This window comes from Myxine glutinosa, chromosome 12 (genome assembly GCF_964187855.1).
Source record: "Myxine glutinosa chromosome 12, kmMyxGlut1.1, whole genome shotgun sequence".
Lineage (NCBI taxonomy): Eukaryota > Metazoa > Chordata > Myxini > Myxiniformes > Myxinidae > Myxine > Myxine glutinosa.
In genome coordinates, this window is record NC_136272.1 from 22,325,890 (window position 1) to 22,345,223 (window position 19,334).

Genomic DNA, 19,334 nt, shown 5'->3' on the forward strand with positions numbered 1-19,334 from the left:
GGGTTTCTCTCGTCTCCTCTTCCTGTTCAGGCTGGAGTTCCCCAAGGTAGTGTTCTGGGCCCTGTGCTTTTTCTGGTCTTCATCAATGATCTCTCTGACTCTCTTGAAAATCCTCTCTATCTCTTTGCTGACGACTCTACTCTCTGTCGCTCCATTCCTCATCCCTCAGATCGGCAGCCTGCAGCCTCCTCACTCTCTGCAGACCTGGACAAAATCACAGACTGGGCAAACAAATGGAACATGTCTTTCAATCCTGATAAATCTCACACTCTTACGATGTCTCTCCGAAAAGACCGACTGGAAAACCCTCCCATCCACTTTCTGAATAATCCTCTCCAAGAAGTTCTGTCACTCAAGCTTTTGGGTCTCACTATTTGCCATGATCTTTCCTGGGAAAACCACATTTCAAATCTGGCCTCCAAAGCCAGTCGCCGACTGGGCATCCTCGGTCGTGCAAAGTCCTTCCTTGGCACACCTGAGCTCCTCACCACATACAAGGCTTTCATCCGCAGCTCTATGGAATACTGCTCTCCCCTCTGGTCTGGTGCTCCTGCCTCACACCTAGCCCGTCTTCACGCTGTTGAAACCAAAGCGTTCAGAATCATTGGAATCTCCCACGATGAAGCTAACTCCAAGGGCCTTTCACTCACTCACCGCAGGCAGGTTGGTGGTCTTTCCGTCTTCTACCGACTCCTCTCTGGCCTTGCCCCCCCAGCCCTCTCTGGGCTCTGTCCCCCAAATATTCCTACAGGTCGCACAAGATCTGCCTGCAACCCTCTTATGGTTAAACTGCCAAAATCAAGACTTTCTGCTCACCTTCACTCCTTCATTCCTCTTTTCTCGCACCTCTGGAACAAACTCCCTCACTCTCTTCAATCCCACTCCACCCTCCAGGTCTTTAAAACAGCTGTTCACCACCATCTCTTATCCTCCCCCATCCAAAACCTTCATCTTTTCTACCCCCGCTAATTTCGGTCCCCTTGTGTTTTATACCTCCCCCCCCCCTCCCCTTCCCACGCCTCCTGCCCCCAAGCCCTCTCCCTCCCACACTTCTCCCTGCTCTCAAATGTTGTGGTTGTGTGCTTCCCCTTCTCTCCCCATCTTGTCTTCCGCTCCCTCTTTTTGTATATTTTGTTTGTCTGGTTGATTTGTTTGTGAAATAAATGTTAGCTCTTTCACGAGCCTCGATTCAGTATACAAAAAAAAAAAAAAAAAGAGGGGGGGGGGGGGTAGGTGGGGGTGGGAGGAAGAAGGTAGATAATGAAGGTCTTTTAACAAAATAATGAAAATAAAACTGTAAAAAATAAAATAAAAAGGAGCTATTGGGCCACATAAAAATAAAAAGTTGTTGAGCGTCCTTTTTTCTCAAAAGTTCGGGTAGGGAGGGCGGTTTTTATTTTTATTTTTTATATTTTTTTCCTACTTTCCATTGAGTTTTGTTGACATGGAAAAATATGAAATAAAGACTCCTTTCTCCTCAAAATGATTTTATTTCTTCATTCATCGGGATCCATCCTGTGATCCGTGGCCGTGTCTGCAGCCAACACAAATTTGAGAAATGAGCCAAGAGTCTTTGTCACATCAGAAACTTTGCAAGCTGGTGAAACTTTCGTCATGTCAGTTTTACTGGGGCCGGCGAATACTTTGACAAAAGTACCGCGTGTATCGTCAGGCCATTGCTCCCTTTCCCCATCATACTTGCCGTCTGAGAACTCTGTATAGAAGTCCGAGATTGTAACATCCAACTCGATATTGCACGCAAACCAGTCCTTCACCGTCTTGGAAGAGCCCTCACGGGCTATTGATGCGATCACAATAGGCATTTCAAGCCGATTCTAGCACGAATCAATACAGATTTCAGCGGGAAAAATCTCACACAATAGCCGCCATGAATGGCCAACATAAAATGGGTGAAATTGCCCGAGGCACTTGCGACGCTCTGCGCAGCACAGCACGCACTGCACATGCGGTGCAGAACGACGCCAAATTTGAATGTGAAAAGATCGTTTTTTATGATTTTTTTCAAAATAAAAAATGTTTCGGGTCGGGTGTGTTTCGTAGGGTCGGGCGCACGGAGGTATATAATATGGAGAGCCAATTGGCCACCTCGCAGCATTAGCCGCTGTGAAGCCACCGGAAATAGTCTGGCGGCCATATTGGGAAGCCGATTGTTTTGTAAACAAAGCCTGTCAAAGCAAAGGCGTGGCGCACTGATGCAGCTGGAGCGAATTTTAGGACCGCCGACTATTTAATTAATATAGAATACTAATATTTGAACTGATATTCGGGCTCAGAATCCCGTTCTTTAAGGAAATGGTGTTCATTAAGTTTGAAGTTGATTCTAGACGCATTTTTCCTGGGGAATCCAATGGTTTAGAGCTTGTTTGAAAAAAAAGTGCCCAAAATTACCGCTCGGTGTTCTTTATCGTTCTTCTCATGACCCAATCACCCACTAGTAGGAATAAGAATCCTGACATGTTACACCCCTGTTTAACTCCTGTCTTCACCTTGAACCATTCTGTTGTTTCACCTTGGTCGATGACCGCACATTGAAAGTCTTGGTAAAGGGCTTTTACAAGGTTCACTAATTTTCCAGGTATGCTGTATTTCTTCATTATGACCCAGACTTTCTCTGGGCAAGGAGTCGAAAGCTTTCTAGAAATCTATAAAATTGAGGTACATCGTCGTTTGCCATTCTTTGGCTTGTTCTATAATATTCCTCAATATAAGGATCTGATTTGTTGTCATGTTATATGATGTTACTTAATTCAGTCATTATATTGTAACTAAGATGTGTATGTTTCTATTACCGAGATGTTAGAAACCAGTCACATAAATGACATGAAACGCTGTCATGTAGTTAACCCACACAATTCTTGGGTTTCGGAAGTTTTTGCTATTCATAACATACAAGACTTATATGTTGCAATGGAACGTTCAACAGGACATGGTAATTGTTACATGAATAATGGAGCGGAGATATAGACATCTCATGCAACACATCTTTTACAGTTTAAATATTTACACGAAGTGTTGGTGAACTCGCCATATCAGACAAAGGGCAACCCACTTGCAGACTTGATGTCATGTCGCATCAAGAGGCGCTTATATGCGGCAACAAACTGCCGGGCCGTTGGGTTATTCCCACTTCCACATGCAATGCGGACCGCTCCAAAGAAAAGTTCAATGTGGTCTTGGCTCATTTTGTACGTGAGCAGGTATCGCAGGGGAGATGAGGCAGGTTTGACATATGTGAAATACAAAATTGTGACACTCTCTATGCAGATCATGAAACCAATGAAGGGGGTTTTCAAACGCGTATTGGTCATAACTTGACCATTCATGTTTTTGATGTTGGACAAGTAACTGTAGGCAGTATCCAGGAATGGCAGGAAAAGTCCTTCTCGTGATGTCATGAGTGGTGCCTTGTAGTTTCGTGCCAATGGATTGCGAGAATTTAGAATGTCAAACAGTTTGTCCAATGTTTCAATGTATTGGCAGGTAGCCTCACTGCCCTGAAATTCTGATAGTTGCAAAGTGTCCCTGCAAAACCGAATTGCATCTGCCACACTAGTGTCTGAGCTCAATGTCTGAGTGGCTGTGTCCACCTTCATGACATTGCTCTTCCACTCGATGTGTTTCCGGGAGAGCTTATTTCCCAGACGCAAGCCTTCCCTCTTCTGCAGATCAAAGAGTGCCTGGATGTATTTCCACGCGATGACTTTTTTGTTGCCATCCTCCATCATTTTCATGGATCCAAGACAGTTTCTTGCAAGTTTAAGCATGTGACATGCATCGAGTACTTCGAGTACTTCGGCTTCAGTCGGACGGTTTGACCAGCCCTGTCGAAGTCACTCTCATTGAAGTGATCACTGCACAGAACTGTGGTGCCTGGGGTGGGGTAGAAGGACTCCCTTCTCAGGGCAGATGTCCATCGAGAGCACAAGTCCTTATCCTTTGGAAACCTTGAAACAAAATACATTGTGGTCACAAAATGTGGTTGCGGGTCAAAACCTCAGAGGGCAGTCAAAACATCCGAGTCAAAACGACTCCATATCAAAATAATATTTTGAGTTTCATATGTATAGTTAAATACAACTTCATCTGCTAATGTTTGCCATGTGTCGGACTTTCGTACCTTCCACAAGTAACCCCCATTTGCTCTTTCTGCTCACGAGTGACACAGGAGGGCATGGAAACCCTGACAGTAGTAGACTGGACAATTAAGTTAAGCTCATCACAAATTAAATCACTTGACAATGATCACGAGCTGACGAGTCAATCTCGATACTTCAATCTGAATCAATGAATGAGTCAATCAGACATCAGTCTGACATACTCACATAGCCCTAGTGAATACACAATACAGTTATATTTGAGATCTGTGTCGTATTGCACACCCTGCGCGTGGTCTAACATCATCAAATTCAAACACAGTGTTCAAACTTCATTGAAACTTCATTGAAACTTAATTACCTAGCCCCACCACCGTGACCACGCCAAAAACTGAAAAAGCAGAACACCCGCGATCGCGGTTTGTCACTTACTTGTGAAATGTGCATGTGGAGGCCTTCCCTGAGGTATTTGTGCAGTCAAATGCAACACACTGTGGCATTTTGAAACAGCGCGTTCACAAATAAGACTCCTTACAGTCGGTAAGCATCCAAAATGAATCAGAAATTGTGAGATCAGCTGATTGTGAGATCAAACACGGACGCAGACACAATCGGCTTCCCAATATGGCCGCCAAGCAACTTCCGCTAGCTTCAGCCGACAGCCGTCATTGGCTCTCCAGGTTTATTATATACCTCCGTGGTCGGGCGGGGACGATCGACAACTCTTTTTTTAAATCTGGCCTTATGGTCCCACAGCCAAACTGGAAAACCATTGCAATACACCCCAATGGCCACAACCTCCCCTCATTACCAAGCAACCAGTCCCACGCACGCACCTTCACACAATAAATCTTGTGAACATAACACAGGGGCTCGGACTCAGAACCCTAAGATCTCAAACCAGCCACCTTCACCGTTAAGCCAACAACAGGTTTGGATTGGTGCTTTAGTTTGTGGGCACAACATTACGTCACAAAAGTGTGCCTACTGATCCATTTACAGTTTCAGTCAGTATGTGGGTAACTTGTCCCATTTGTGTCCCATCTGCTAGCATTAGCAGGTGGAGGTTAAAGACCCTACAGTTTCTTTCGTGAAGAATAGGCGAGTTATCACCGGCATCCTGAACACCTTACTGCCTGGCAACTATTGGGGATGCCTCTTTGTGGTGGTGGTACCCCCCCCCCCCCCCCCCAATGCAAGTCTGGGGCCAAATCTTCCCTATTATTCGCTGCTGCCTGGATTCATCAGGGCAGCACGGTCACGGTCAAAGTGCCGTCCTCTAACAGGGGGATAAGGCGATCTTTACCCCCCGCCCCCCTCCCCCCTCCCCCTACAGGAGGGTAAGGTGATAGCTAGCACCTGTAATAAGATGAATCCAAGTCTCAACTGAGGAGATGACCAGTTTAATGAACAGCCCAGCAAGCCACGTCACTCGGCCTCGTATCTCTCACCCGGCCTGCCAGCCCCCGCGCTCCTTCGCATAGGCCACGCCCCCCGCTCACATATTCATATGACATCCCCCTTTCTCCAAAATAAAATAAAATAATAATAATAATAATAGACAAGTTCATACAGAGCATCAAATGGGCTGGAAACATAAGGAGAGAGAGAAACAAAACAAAAAGAAAATCACAGTATTCCCGGTGAATTGCAATGCAGTTCAGGATGGCTATCCACCCACATATTTACATTAGCTGGACCACTAGGAATCAAATATCCAGCCTGACAGGCCGTCTGACCGTGCGACCAGATCGAGTTTGGGATGCTGGTGGTATGGTAGGCGCTTGGGTATGTGGAGATGATGGTGGCTCCTCGCCAGCACCCAGTTGTCCCTTGGCAATGGCACGGTCAACATCGGTATCGTCGATGGAATTCTGGAACATCTCGGGCTCCGGCCGCCTTGGCTGGGTCTGTTGAGCGTGTCGGATGTGGCTGCGATTCCGCCTCAGGATGTTTCCTGTTTCCGTGACGACTTCGTACGACCTTGGCTCCGAGCGGGTGGTGGACACAATTGCTGGTTCCCAAGTGTGGGACCGCCCAGCCTCTTCGAGAACCCGAAGTCGTTGGCCCGGCTGAAGTGGCCCAAGATCGGGGCCAGCCCGGCAGTCAAAGTATTCTATTTGGGATGCTTGCCGACGTTCAAGTGCCTCTGCGGTTGCGTCCCAATTCGCTGCTACGTTTGGCACCTTGGTAGGCAGGTTGGATTTCATTTTCCTCTGATTCAGTAGCTCAGCAGGTGATGCGAGGTGGCTGTCGATGGGTGTGGTCCTCAAAATGAGGAGGGCCATGTGTGGGTCAGCACCAGAGAGCTTTGTTTTGTGTAGTGTGTTCTTTATGGTTTGCACTTGGCGTTCTATGAAGCCGTTTGATTGCGAGTAGTGTGGGCTTGAAGTACGTTGGTTGAAGCTCCAGTCCTCAGCAAAAATTTTTAAAACGCGGCTGCTAAAATGGCCTCCATTGTCGCTCATGAGAGTCTCTGGAATGCCCTGCTCTGAAGATACGAGCCGCAGAATACCAATTACGTCGTTACTCGTTGCCCCTGTTGGAAGTTTTCGAACAATGCGAAACCTGGAGTACACATCTGCGAGCAGGAGGTAGTCATGTCCATCCAGGTGGAATAAGTCTGCAGTCAGTCGCCGACTGGGCATCCTCCGTCGTGCGAAGTCCTTCCTTGGCACACCTGAGCTCCTCACCACTCACAAGGCTTTCATCCGCAGCTCTATGGAATACTGCTCTCCCCTCTGGTCTGGTGCTCCTGCCTCACACCTAGCTCGTCTTCACGCTGTTGAAACTAAAGCGTTCAGAATCATTGGAATCTCCCGCGATGAAGCTAACTCCAAGGGCCTTTCACTCACTCACCGCAGGCAGGTTGGTGGTCTTTCCGTCTTCTACCGACTCCTCTCCGGCCTTGCCCCCCCAGCTCTCTCTGGGCTCTGTCCCCCAAATATTCCTACAGGTCGCACAAGATCTGCCTGCAACCCTCTTATGGTTAAACTGCCCAAATCAAGACTTTCTGCTCACCTTCACTCCTTCATTCCTCTTTTCTCCCGCCTCAGGAACAAACTCCCTCACTCTCTTCAATCCCAGTCCACCCTCCAGGTCTTTAAAACAGCTGTTCCCCACCATCTCTTATCTTCCCCCATCCAAAACCTTGATCTTTTCTACCCCCTCTAATTTCACCCAAAATCATACACTTTTTTTTATTTGAAATACCAACTTCTGTCCTGGAAGTCCTTGGTCCCCTTGTGTTTTATACCTCTCGCCCCCCCCCCCCCCACCCTTCCCACGCCTCCTCCCCCCAAGCCCTCTCCCTCCCACACTTCTCCCTGCTCTCAAATGTTGTGTTTGTGTGCTTCCCCTTCTCTCCCCATCTTGTCTTCCGCTCCCTCTTTTTATATATTTTGTTTGTCTGGTTGATTTGTTTGTGAAATAAATGTTAGCTCTTTCACGAGCCTCGATTCAGTGTACAAAAAAAAAAAAAAAAAAAAAAAAAAAGCCATTGTTTGCCATGGCCTGGGCGGGATCTCGTGTGTGATCATTGGTTCCTGGGACTGCCGACGCTGATGGGTCTGGCAGATGTGGCAGGAGCCAATCCAGTTTTCAATGTCCTCGTTCACCTTGGGCCAGAACACGCAATTGCGTGCCCTGAGCTGGGTTTTGAGGATACCGAGGTGGCCCTCATGTAGCTTCCTGAGGGTTTCATGTTGTAAACTGGCAGGGATAAGGAGCCGGCCCCCCTTCCACATGACACCATCTTCAACACTCAGCTCATTGCGATAATTCCAGTATGGCCTCAGTTCCCTGGGCAGATCCTGGCACCTTTCCGGCCATCCAGTCATGATGACTCTCCTGAGCGTGGTTAGGAGGGCATCCGCATCTGTGGCTTGCTGCACTTGTTGCGTTTTCTGGTGGCTGAATTGGAGGTGCTCCACTTTCACGTCAAGCTGGATAGTTGGCGCTTATGTTGGTGCCAGCAAGCGAGACAGTCCATCGGCTAGGAGCATGTCTTTGCCAGCTTTGTACTTGATGCGTGTGTCATACCCCCGAAGCCGCAGTAGCATCCGTTGCAGTCGCGGTGGGGCAGCAGTGAGGTTTTTCAAGCTGATCATTTCCAGGGGCTTGTGGTCACTCTCGACAACGAAGGGTCGACCGTATAGGTAAGTGTGGAAGCGTTCTCACCCGAACACGACGGCTAGCATCTCACGCTCAATGTTGGCATACCGTTGCTCCACCTCGGAAAGGCTCTTTGACAAGAAGGCGATGGGCTTGTTATCTTGCATTAGGCAAGCCCCAAGGCCTTTTGTGGAGGCATCAACCTGTAGTATTGTGGATTTGTGTGGGTCAAAGTAGGTTAGGCAGGTCTCCTGGCAGATGGCGTCCTTGACCTTTTGGAAAGCCTGGCTGTGGCTGGCTGTCCATTCTAGTTGCTCTGATTTCACCAGTTCCTGAAGGGGGGGCTGTTAGGTCAGACAGCTTTGGTATAAAGGGGCCCATGTACGTAATGATACCAAGTGCCTTGCGAAGTTCACAGAGGTCTTTGGGGTCTGATAAGCTCTGGATTGCGTCCACTTTTCCTGGGTCTAGGTGGGCACCTTGTTAGTCAAAGATGAGACCAAAAAAATGAATCTGTGTCTTTTTGATGCTGCACTTGTCGCTGTTGAACTGCAGGCCGAATCTGGCAGCTGTTTTCAAGAGATGGTGAAGATTTCGGTCATGTTCTTGCTCCGTTTTTCCGTAAACGGCAACATCAGCAATGCCGATGACACCTGGACATTGCTCAAGAAGTTGGTCCATCTTGGCTTGGAACACGTCCTGGGACATCACCAGTCCAAACGGCATTCGCCGGAAGCAGTAACGGCCATATGGCGAGTTGAAGGTTGTGAGCAACTGGGAGGGAGGATCGAGCTTGATTGACCAGTACCCATTTTTGGCATCCAGCTTGGAGAAAACCATTGAGCCTGCAAACTTGTGCGTCAGCTCTTCAAGCGTGGGAGTACGGTGGTGGCACCTCTTGATGGCACGGTTCAAGTCCTTCGGGTCCAGGCAGAGCCTAAGTTTGCCGTTTGCTTTCCGCACGTAGGTGAGGCTAGAGTCCCTGTATATAGAGAGTTGTGGCAACTCAAATTTGGACGCCATTTTGTGTCTAAGTGTGTCGGATTAGATATACATGTACATTCGCGATATGGGGTGATATATTCTAAACCTGCTAAAAAAAATTTTACTACACATATTTTGTCTTATTATTACATACAGGTGATATTTGTTTTGTCAAAAACTCAGCTATTGCCGTGAAAAAGAGCTGTGTGGTGATATTAAAAGTGGTATGGCAATGCATATTACAAGCCAACACTGCATATAAGAGCTAACATTATAAGTAAGACAAACCAATGCTGTCGTTCTCTGAATTTTAATAACTTTTAGAAAGGAGTGTGGGCATATCCAATATTTTTTAAAGGGTGCCGAGAGCAATTCCGGTGTAGGACTTCCAGCCGACATATAGTCTAACACACTTAAAACAAATTCTGTACGTGGTATTGCCATATTTCTATAGTGTACAACTTTAGTTTTATCGATATTTATATTCAATTTCCATTGTAATGATTTAACAAGCTGCAAGTCAGCTTCTGTCTCTGACATAAGGAAAACGTCATCGGCATCTAGTAAGATTGAAACGTTCATTTATTACTACACCCTTGCCCAGAACTCTGATGGATATTGCCTGATCGATTAATATGTTTCATAGCTGGCGACTTAATTAACATTTAATTTTCGACTGCGCCAAGCCGTAATTAAACAGAGAAAAAACTTTTAAAAATACCTGCAGTGTGCACGGTTCGTCGAGTCGAACAGATATGGAAAAGCACAGATAAGACGTCGTATTCACCATAACTTGTTTAATTTCACCAGGAACACGATGAGGCCAACACAGTAAACATTCAGTACAAAACTTGGTTCATACATTCAGTACAGAACATGATTCATACATTCAGACCGTAAGAAAACTCTGCCCGTAATACAACACTCTGACCAGACCAACACTTCATCCCACTACGTTCACTCCTCACAAGTGAGACTCATCACTACTCTGTTCACTCCTCACAAGTGAGACACCATCACTACTCCGTTCACTCCTCACAAGTGACTCATCACTGCTCCGTTCATTCCTCACAAGTGAGACTCATCACCACTCCGTTCACTCCTCACAAGTGAAACTCATCACTACTCAGACAAGTGAAGACTTGAATCGCTTTCCGATCGCTTTCCAGCTCTTTCGTCTGACTTTCGCTTCCCAAATTTGTCTTCTGACTTTATCACTTGGAAATCTATACATCTTATATTTCCCAGATTGGTTTGAACAACCAAAAGCAGAACAACCAGTCATTTTGTTTGACAATAAACAACATTCCCGTACCAAGCTGACGTTCACGCACGGTGAAGTTAGACACAAAATGGCGCCACGAAATCACGTGACCAGAAATCTCGGGTCAGCGCATGGCGCAACTCTCTTTATACAGGGACTCTAGGTGAGGCTACTGACCCAGTCTGTAGGCTTGTCGACCTTCCGTATGATGCCCTGTCTCAGCATTATGTCCAGTTCTGACCTTACTTCGTCTATCATCTGGATGGGGCATCAACGTGGTGCGTGTATTACAGGGGGCACATTGGGGTCTACCACGATGCGATACTGGCCTGGGAAGTTTCCAATGTTGTCAAATTGGTCTGGATACGTGCTCAGCAGGTCGTCCAACATGTTAACTGGCTTGTCACCCGTGCAGTTCTCCTTCACCGAGCAGTGCAGGGTGAGGAGTTCAAGGTCCCTACAGGTGGGCAGGCCGAGGATTGCGGGGCCAGCGGCCTTGACTACAAAGAACTCTGCATCGACCCACTGGGTATTCCTTTTCTTGCAGGGGACGACAAGGGTGCCAAATTGTCGAATTTGCGAGCCATTGTAGGCCGTTAGTATTGTCTGGGGTTTCTCCTGAATACGACCAGCTAGCGGCAGCCCAGAGTAGTCGACATTTTTGGGATACATTTGTCTGTATATCCGAAGGGGACTACGCTTTCTGAATTTTTCCCCTACCCCCCTCTCCCCACAATCCCAACACCAACAGGAGGGTGAGGCCATCTTCAGCATCCAGATACACACACACATACAGTGAGTGCCCTCCTTAAGAATTGGATCAGTGAAGTCCAATTTGTTATTATTTCTATATACTCAAGAAATTTTGATTTGAGATCAAAAGATGAATATGAGGCAAGATTCAAGAAGGTCATCTATTATTTATTGGTATTTTAATGCATATATGTTTTACCATTGTAGAACAATAGCACTTTTCATGTCCCGTCCCCCCATTTTAGGTAAGCATAAGTATTGGAAAAGATTAGGTTACCACCGGATGACGCTATATATACACCTCCCCACCCCTTCGTCTTTCTCTTTTTTTCTCCCCGCCTCTCTCTATCTCTCTCTCTCTCTCTCTCTCTCTCTCTCTCTGTCCCCTCCTCACTCCCTCCCCGAGTAAAGTGCAGCACTCTCCTCTAAAAACCTCTCTCTTTCTCCTGCCCTCCTCCTTCCACCATCCTCCTCACACCTCCCCCATTCCAGAGTGTATCACGACGCATGCTGAGGCGTCACTCTCCCCACCTTCCTCGCCCACGCTCCTTGCTCCCTCACCCCTCCTCACTCCCCCCTACCTCCTCTCCAATTCCTCCTCCTTACTCACCCCTCCCCTACTCACTCCCCCACCCCTTCTCGCACCCCTCATCTCTCTCCCCCCTTCTTTCTCCCATACCCCCTGTCTTATTACTTTATTTTCGTCAGTGAAGCGATGGGTGGTATTTACTTGCAAATAAATAAAAACTTTTTTATTGATATATAAATAAATATACAAATTCACTTTTATCGTATAGATTGCAATATATATAAGCATACTAGTAACCGACTGCAAAGCCGCAATGAGCCGGCGAAGCCAAAGCCTCTTGCCACTATTTTACCCATCACGATGGCATCAGTGGGTTAGGTAGTTGGTAGTAGGTAGGTATAGTAGGTACCGTACCTGGTAAGACTTGGTAAAAGAGAAGAGCAGACAGTCCTCCCCAATACCTACATACAATAAATGTCACAAGAAGCTTAAGGAAGTAACTATACGATGTGCTAGCTTAGGGCCTATTTTAAGAAATTTTAACTGGGCTTAATATACGTTTTCACAGTATGTGTGTAGTCTTCTAACTTCAGTCGCTGTCAGGACTGGTTCTCTCCGGGCACTGCGGCTTCCTCCACCAGAAGAAGTTAGCTTGCAGTAAGATCAGTGCCGATAGATCAGACGATAGCGCCGTTTCAACGGCAATGTGTGACTGGCGTTAATCAAACCGTGTCGATGGCGCTGATTGGCTGACCTAAGCTGATCGCTGATTTGTCAGCTCACAAAATTTCGCAAATTCAGACCTAAAATGACACCATTTGCATTCTGGATGAGATTAAAATTGATAAAATTTACTTCTTGATTAATTCGGTGAATTCCGTCTCAACTTCGGATATTTCCGGCCGTGAAAAACTATTCCCTACGGCCGTGAGATTTCTAAAAAATAATTCTTCGTCAATTTTAGAATATTTGACGCCGTTTTCAGCCTCCGAAACGCGTAATAAGCTTTTTTGAAGTATTTTTTCAAATGCTCAAATCTCATTGGTTCCGGTGTTTGGTGACGATTTTCGTTGAAGATAACGAGGTTGGTCTTAAAGTATTTTAATTACAAATTAGAGGTGCATAGGATTGTGAATCAAACAAATACGGGTGAAACAAACTCCTATTGAACTTTTTCGCAATTTTGTTATGCATACTTCCGCATCCGGAAGATGGCGGCCTCCATTGAGTGCTTTGGTTTTTGAAATATTTTTTCAAATGCTCGAATCTCATTGGTTTCGGTGTTTGGTGACGCTTTTCGCTGAAGATAACCAGGCCCGTGCGGGCCGAGGTTGGTCTTAAAGTATTTTAATTACAAATTAGAGGTGCATCAGATTGTGAATCAAACAAAGACGGGTGAAACAAACTCCTATGGAACTTTTTCAAATTTGTTATGCATACTTCCGCATCCGCAAGATGGCGGCCTCCATTGAGCGATTTGGTGCGTCAAAGCTTCGAAATTCTCAAGCCAAGGGATCCAGCATAATCTGTTTTTTCAACATAATACGTACGTGTTCATTGACAACACCGGCTTCGCCGGCTATTATTATATCCTACCTAGACATATTATTATCATACATATCTTGACATATAATGACATCATTATACACCGCTCCTTTCCTATGCCATCTCCAGGCCTGCATGACGTCATTGCCGGGCACTGAAGGGGGCTCGGCAATGACGCGCGCTGAAAGGGAGTACTCAGTTTTCACTCCAGTTTCTTGTTTGTTACCTCCGCCACCAAAGGTGGATGGGTGTTATGTTTTCACCCCTGTCTGTCTGTCTGTTTGTCTATCTGTCTATTTGTCCGTTTGTTTGTCCGTTTGTTTGTGAACAAGATATCTCAAAAAGTTGTGGACAGAATCGGACAAATTTTGGTGGAGAGGTTGGGTGTTTGACAAGGCCGAATTCATTCGATTTCGGGGAAGATCTGGATCCACATACTATAATTATTAAAATGATTCATCACCATTGATGGACAGGGCAAAATTATATATAGTTATGAGCATGATATCTCAAAAAGTTTTGGATGGACTATAACAAAACTTGGTGGATGAGATGGACAGGTGAGGAGAACCAGCTGATTCGATTTTGGTTCAGGTTCGAATCCAGATTCGACCAAAGTTATCTCAAAAAGTTGTGGACGGATTTGGATGAAACTTGGTGGACCGGTTGGGTGTCTGACAAGGACAAATAGATTCGATTTAGGTGAACATCTGAATATGGATTCGGATATGAGAATTATTTAATCTTTCAAGTGATTCTTCACCATTGAGTGATAGCGCTAAAATCGATATAAAGCAGGAGATCTCAAAAAGTTGTGGACGGATGATTTTGATGAAATGTGATTCTGTATTGTGATTTTCTGGTCTACTCTGGGATAAATAAATAAAAAACGTAAACTGTTCACCTGGCGGAGGTATGCTCTCTACCGAGTGTCGTTTTAGTTATATCTGAACTTGCAAATCTCCTTTTTATTTGACTTATATTTAAAAAAACCTACTTCATGACAACCTCATAAATTCTGTACATTTACCTGGTATGGTCTTGATTGCTTCAACACATCGCTCGCAGGATGTGATGTTTGCTCGTTAAAGCACTTCAATCTCATGCGTTTTTACAAACCTCATATTGTGATATATTCTGAATATTTCATAGCCGTAAATACTATGAGTCACAGTTTTCCTCTTTTTTCTCTCTTACCACAACAAGGACGCTCAATGTTTTGCTTTCAAGTAATCTTCTGAACAAATTGGTTTAATGCACCATCTCCCAGGACATGTTATGATTATATTTTCGTCATTTCAGTTCAACTTGATGTTCGAAAAGTAGTGAGAGAAATATGCATATATACTATATATATATATATATATACTAGATGACCCATGACCCGTTGGGTCAGTCAGTTTGAATAGATATGAGAATAGAACTAAAGCGAACGCTGGACATCATCAGGGAGATTATTTGGGCCAGCAAGCCATAAGGCTCACCTCTCCAGCGTTCTAAATCACTTATCTGTGACACGTGATTTCGGCCCTTATCTCCGATCACGTGTTTTTTTTGTTTGTTTGTTTGTTTTTTAGAAAAAACACGCGACCCGTGGACTACCACGATTTTGTTGTCAGAGGACACTTCTGATGACGATGTTCTTTGTCGACGATCCTCCATTTACATAAACTCGCACGTTCTCTTTCCTCTTCCCTCGACTGAGTGCCACATACAGCTGACCATGCTGTAAGACCGGTTTCTCCAGGTAGACCAGCACATTCTCCATAGTTTGCCCTTGCGCCTTATGGATCGTCATTGCGAAGCAGGATTGTATGGGGAACTGGCAGCGCTGCAAAGGGATATCCTCAGCTTCCGACAGATTTAGTCGGATCCGAGGGAGCATTACAGTTTCGCCTTCAAACGTTGAACTTATGATCCTCGCAACTATAATATTTCGAAGCATGTCCTCAACAATCATACGCGTCCCGTTGCAAAGTTTCGGAGGGTCCAAGTTCCGCATCAAAATGATAGGGGATCCTTTTATGAGCTCGAGGTTGTGCGGCGGCAATCCCGAGACTTCAACGGATTCTAGGAATTCCGTTGGGAAGTGCGTCGCATCAGTACCCTCAGTCACACTGTTGAACGCAGCATACTCCTTGCTAGCACCAGGACACCTTGTGATGCATCTTGAATTGATGTTTCGCATCATATCGTTGAGGGGCACTAATATAGACCTTGCTGAAAAAACCTCCATCGGATTGGCGAATGATGGATATATGGTATCGATGCACTCATCGAGCCCACTCGCTGTCAGCAGTATATCCTCTGGCAAATCTATCTCATCATCCGCATTTTTCTCGATTCTATCCTCGCCGATGTCGAGCAAAAATCTTGAAAACTGCCCACTTCCGTCGGTCAGTCACATATTAGTTCTCAAGTGAAACATTCCAAAGCTCTGCCATAAGTAGGACTTCTTTATGCACGCATTCTCAACGTCAGCATCACACCCTCTTTTCACCACGGGCAGAAGTTGACGGAAATCACCACAGCATATCGTCAAGATCCCTCCAAAAGGCTCGTCTTTGTCACATACATCACGCAACGTGCGATCCACAGCCTCGAAACTCTCTCTCCTGATCATAGGACACTCATCCCACACGATGAGTTTTGTACTTCGAAAGAGGTCTGCGATAGTGGAATTTTTATCGATGTTGCATACGCCATCTTCCCTCGGTGTCAGAGGGATTTGGAACCTTGAGTGCGCTGTTCTTCCACCAGGCATGAGGGTAGCAGCTATGCCAGATGAGGCCACCGCAAGGGCAACTTCTCCACTCGCTCTCACTTTAGAGAGAATCAGGTTAATAAGAAACGTCTTCCCTGTGCCTCCAGGCACGTCAATGAAAATAATTGATGACTGATTCGTGCGGATGCAACCGCACGCAAAGTCATAGACAACTCTCTGCTCATCATTGAGCAGAAGCTGCCTTTCGTCTACGATTCGCTGTTGTTCCTCCGTGTCGTATTGGAGTTCTCTCAGTAGGTGAATGTTGGCAATCCCTTCATGACGAAGAACAGTCGTTGGAGTCGGCAAGTGAAAATGTGCAACAGTTCTGTTCAACAATTGCAGTTTCTGCTGCAAATACGATAGAGCCAAGTCATGATGGCACTCGTTGATGGCAATATTGGGATCATTTGCAGATCGTCGATGAGCTAGAAGATAATCTTCAGCCATAGCGTCCTTGAAACGTTCCCATAGATCCAATGGATTGTCGACTTCACTTTGTGTGAGGAGCACAACGAACAAATCCCTCATGGGTCTGGGAAGGCGTGTCCTCTCAGCATCCTCCAGAGTCTCGCGCCAGACAGCGTCTCCTTGCAGCAAACCCATTTCTCTGCAAGCGTCTTTGAATGTGGGTAGAATGACATTATCACACGTTCTCAGGACTTCGAACGAAGTCGGCCCTCTCACGTGGTGGAGGAGTAGTCGGAAATAGTACAGGTCACCAGTACGCGGCGAAACAGTGTAAACTCGTCCCAATATGTCATCCTCAAACATTCCAGGGTTGCCCTCCACCGGACTGCCCTGTTTTCTTCGTTGCCATCTCTTCTTGGTCCATGTATAGAATCTCGGAACATCCACGTACAACAGTGTCTTAGCGAAATGGTCACGTCTGCAAAGATCCATAAACTCTGTCAACGTGGTTTTGGCCATATTGGGATTATTTCTTTGTTCACGAACGTTCCCAGCAAAAAATACCTGTTGTTCATTTGGCAGATGTACTCCTAAACGGATAACGGCCGGCTTCCTGTCATGGACTGAGAATCCAAGAATGGAGGCAACAGCCTCTGAAGGTCCAATGTATCTACCCGTCAAGTACTCCATTATCTCGTCGTTTGTGCGCAGTGCATACGTAGCTTGATCGTATGCACTGATCGACATATATACTTGATCGTATATACTTGATCGACTTTATAGAGCAGCATATTTCAACGTTGATGTGGCAATCAAACGTTTTCAGGAGATAGAGATTATGGGGAACAACCCACTGATTTGTAACAGGTCGTCGTTGCCTCCCTTCTTGGTGCCCTTCAAATCCTCCCATTTCTGGGGATCTTCTTCTATATATGGGGTACGAATCGTCTCCGCACCGTGTGTACGGAGCATATGACCGCGGGTATCTGTGTCTGCATGCTCCATTCTTCCAGCATCCAGTTGCTGTGGAACAATATGGACCATGGATCATGTGCGTCAACACCAGTCTGTGTCCCTCTGGATCTTCATCGGGATCTGGTATTTCAGCTTGTACAAATCGATCATAGTCTTGTGGTCTCGGCTTTGAAGCTTCATCGAGCCACAGCAAACAGTGTATGTGAGGGAGACCTCGCTTTTGGTACTCCACACACACAACGTGAGCGATACAGTTCCCGAAGAAGCCTTCTGATCCAGTGAGGTATTTAATGAACACCGTTTTCTTCAACTCGAACACTCTCGCAATGAGATCCGGTCTGTCGTTCTCACTTTGGTGAGGAAACAGGTTATTGGAGATTTCAGGCCACTTTGGATTACACGTCATAGTGATGAAGTAGGTCGCGTTACCATATTTTCTTACGTACATCATGGCATCTTGACATCGCTCCATCATATACCTCGGCCCCCCTACAAATGTCGATGACAGTAGTACGCGGCGTCCGATGTTGGACAAATCGTCATTGTCATTGAGAGCATCAGTGAAGCCACTGTATGTAGCAGACCTCAGCGATGCCTGGTTCAGTCTTATAAACGCCAATCTTGTGCCTTCCATTTTGGCTGCCATATCAACAAGATACTGCTGGAACAGACGCCCCCCTCTGAGGAGGTAGTTGAACTCATCCTCGTGGTTCATTATTCGGTAGGAGTAGTATTTCATGGCAGTCAATCTCCTGCCATTGGTCATGTTCATTTCGGGCTGCCATCCGTCATCTCCGAATGGGAAGAAGAGAACATACTGGAGTGCGTCGTAAGAATGGTGCAACTCAGAAATACTTTGCAGCGCTCCTCCTCTTGCTTTCAATACAATGTGACGCGCTGTAGCTTGAGGATCGACAGTATTCTTCACAACGACACCCACTTCATCAGCGATTTGACCATTGAACCTCCTCTCATGTTCACCAGCTGGTCTCCTGTTGGGATCAATAAGAACGAACGCCTCTGGCAAATTGCCTATTTCCTCGCGTGCCATGCGGAACGAGTGAACGTAAGGATTCACTTGTCTCAGCACGGTCTCTAATGCTCCAACTACATCACGGTGAATACCAGCATTGGTGAGTATCCGCATCCTCAACTGTACGCTGTCATGTGGATCTAAGAAATAAATTTGGAGGAATTTCGGTTGTTCATCCGCATTTGGCAAGAAGGAACCGATACGATGATGTATTTGACCCTGAATTATGACCAATGGGCTCCATGCACCATGCCGAGGAGAAACTTGGCTTCCTCCAAATGATGTCATTTGAAATAGACAGTTGTATTGTCTGATGTTCCTGCGGAATTCGTTCGCTGTGGGTCCATCGCCGGCAAACAGATTGTGTAATTGATGGGGTAAAGGTCCCAGATTTCCCAAGGACACCTTTCCATTCGTGCAGCAAAAATGAGCTGTTTCACCTTGGAAAAGAAGCGCTCTACAATGTGGACAAATCTTGTCCATCGCACCGACGTCAGCAGAAGTGAAATTTCTTGCATTCTGCGCGTTTCTCTGCCTTGTCTCAAGAACTTCCCTTATCCTATCTCTTTCTCGCTGCTCCTGAAGACGCTGTGCCGTCTCCTCTGCAGATTCCGCATCTCTCCTCATACGATCTCTTTCTTGCTGCTCTTGATGGCGCTGTGACGTCTCCTCTGCAGATTCCGCATCCCTTCGCAAGCTGACTCTCTCTCGTTCCTCCTGAAGACGCTGCGCTCTCACCTCCTCCGTCTCAGCACTCCTTCTCATCCTTGCCCTTTGTCTTTGCAGCTGAAGGCACTGTGACCTTTGCTCAGGCGTTTCAGCATGTCGTCTCTTCCTTTGGCTTTCTC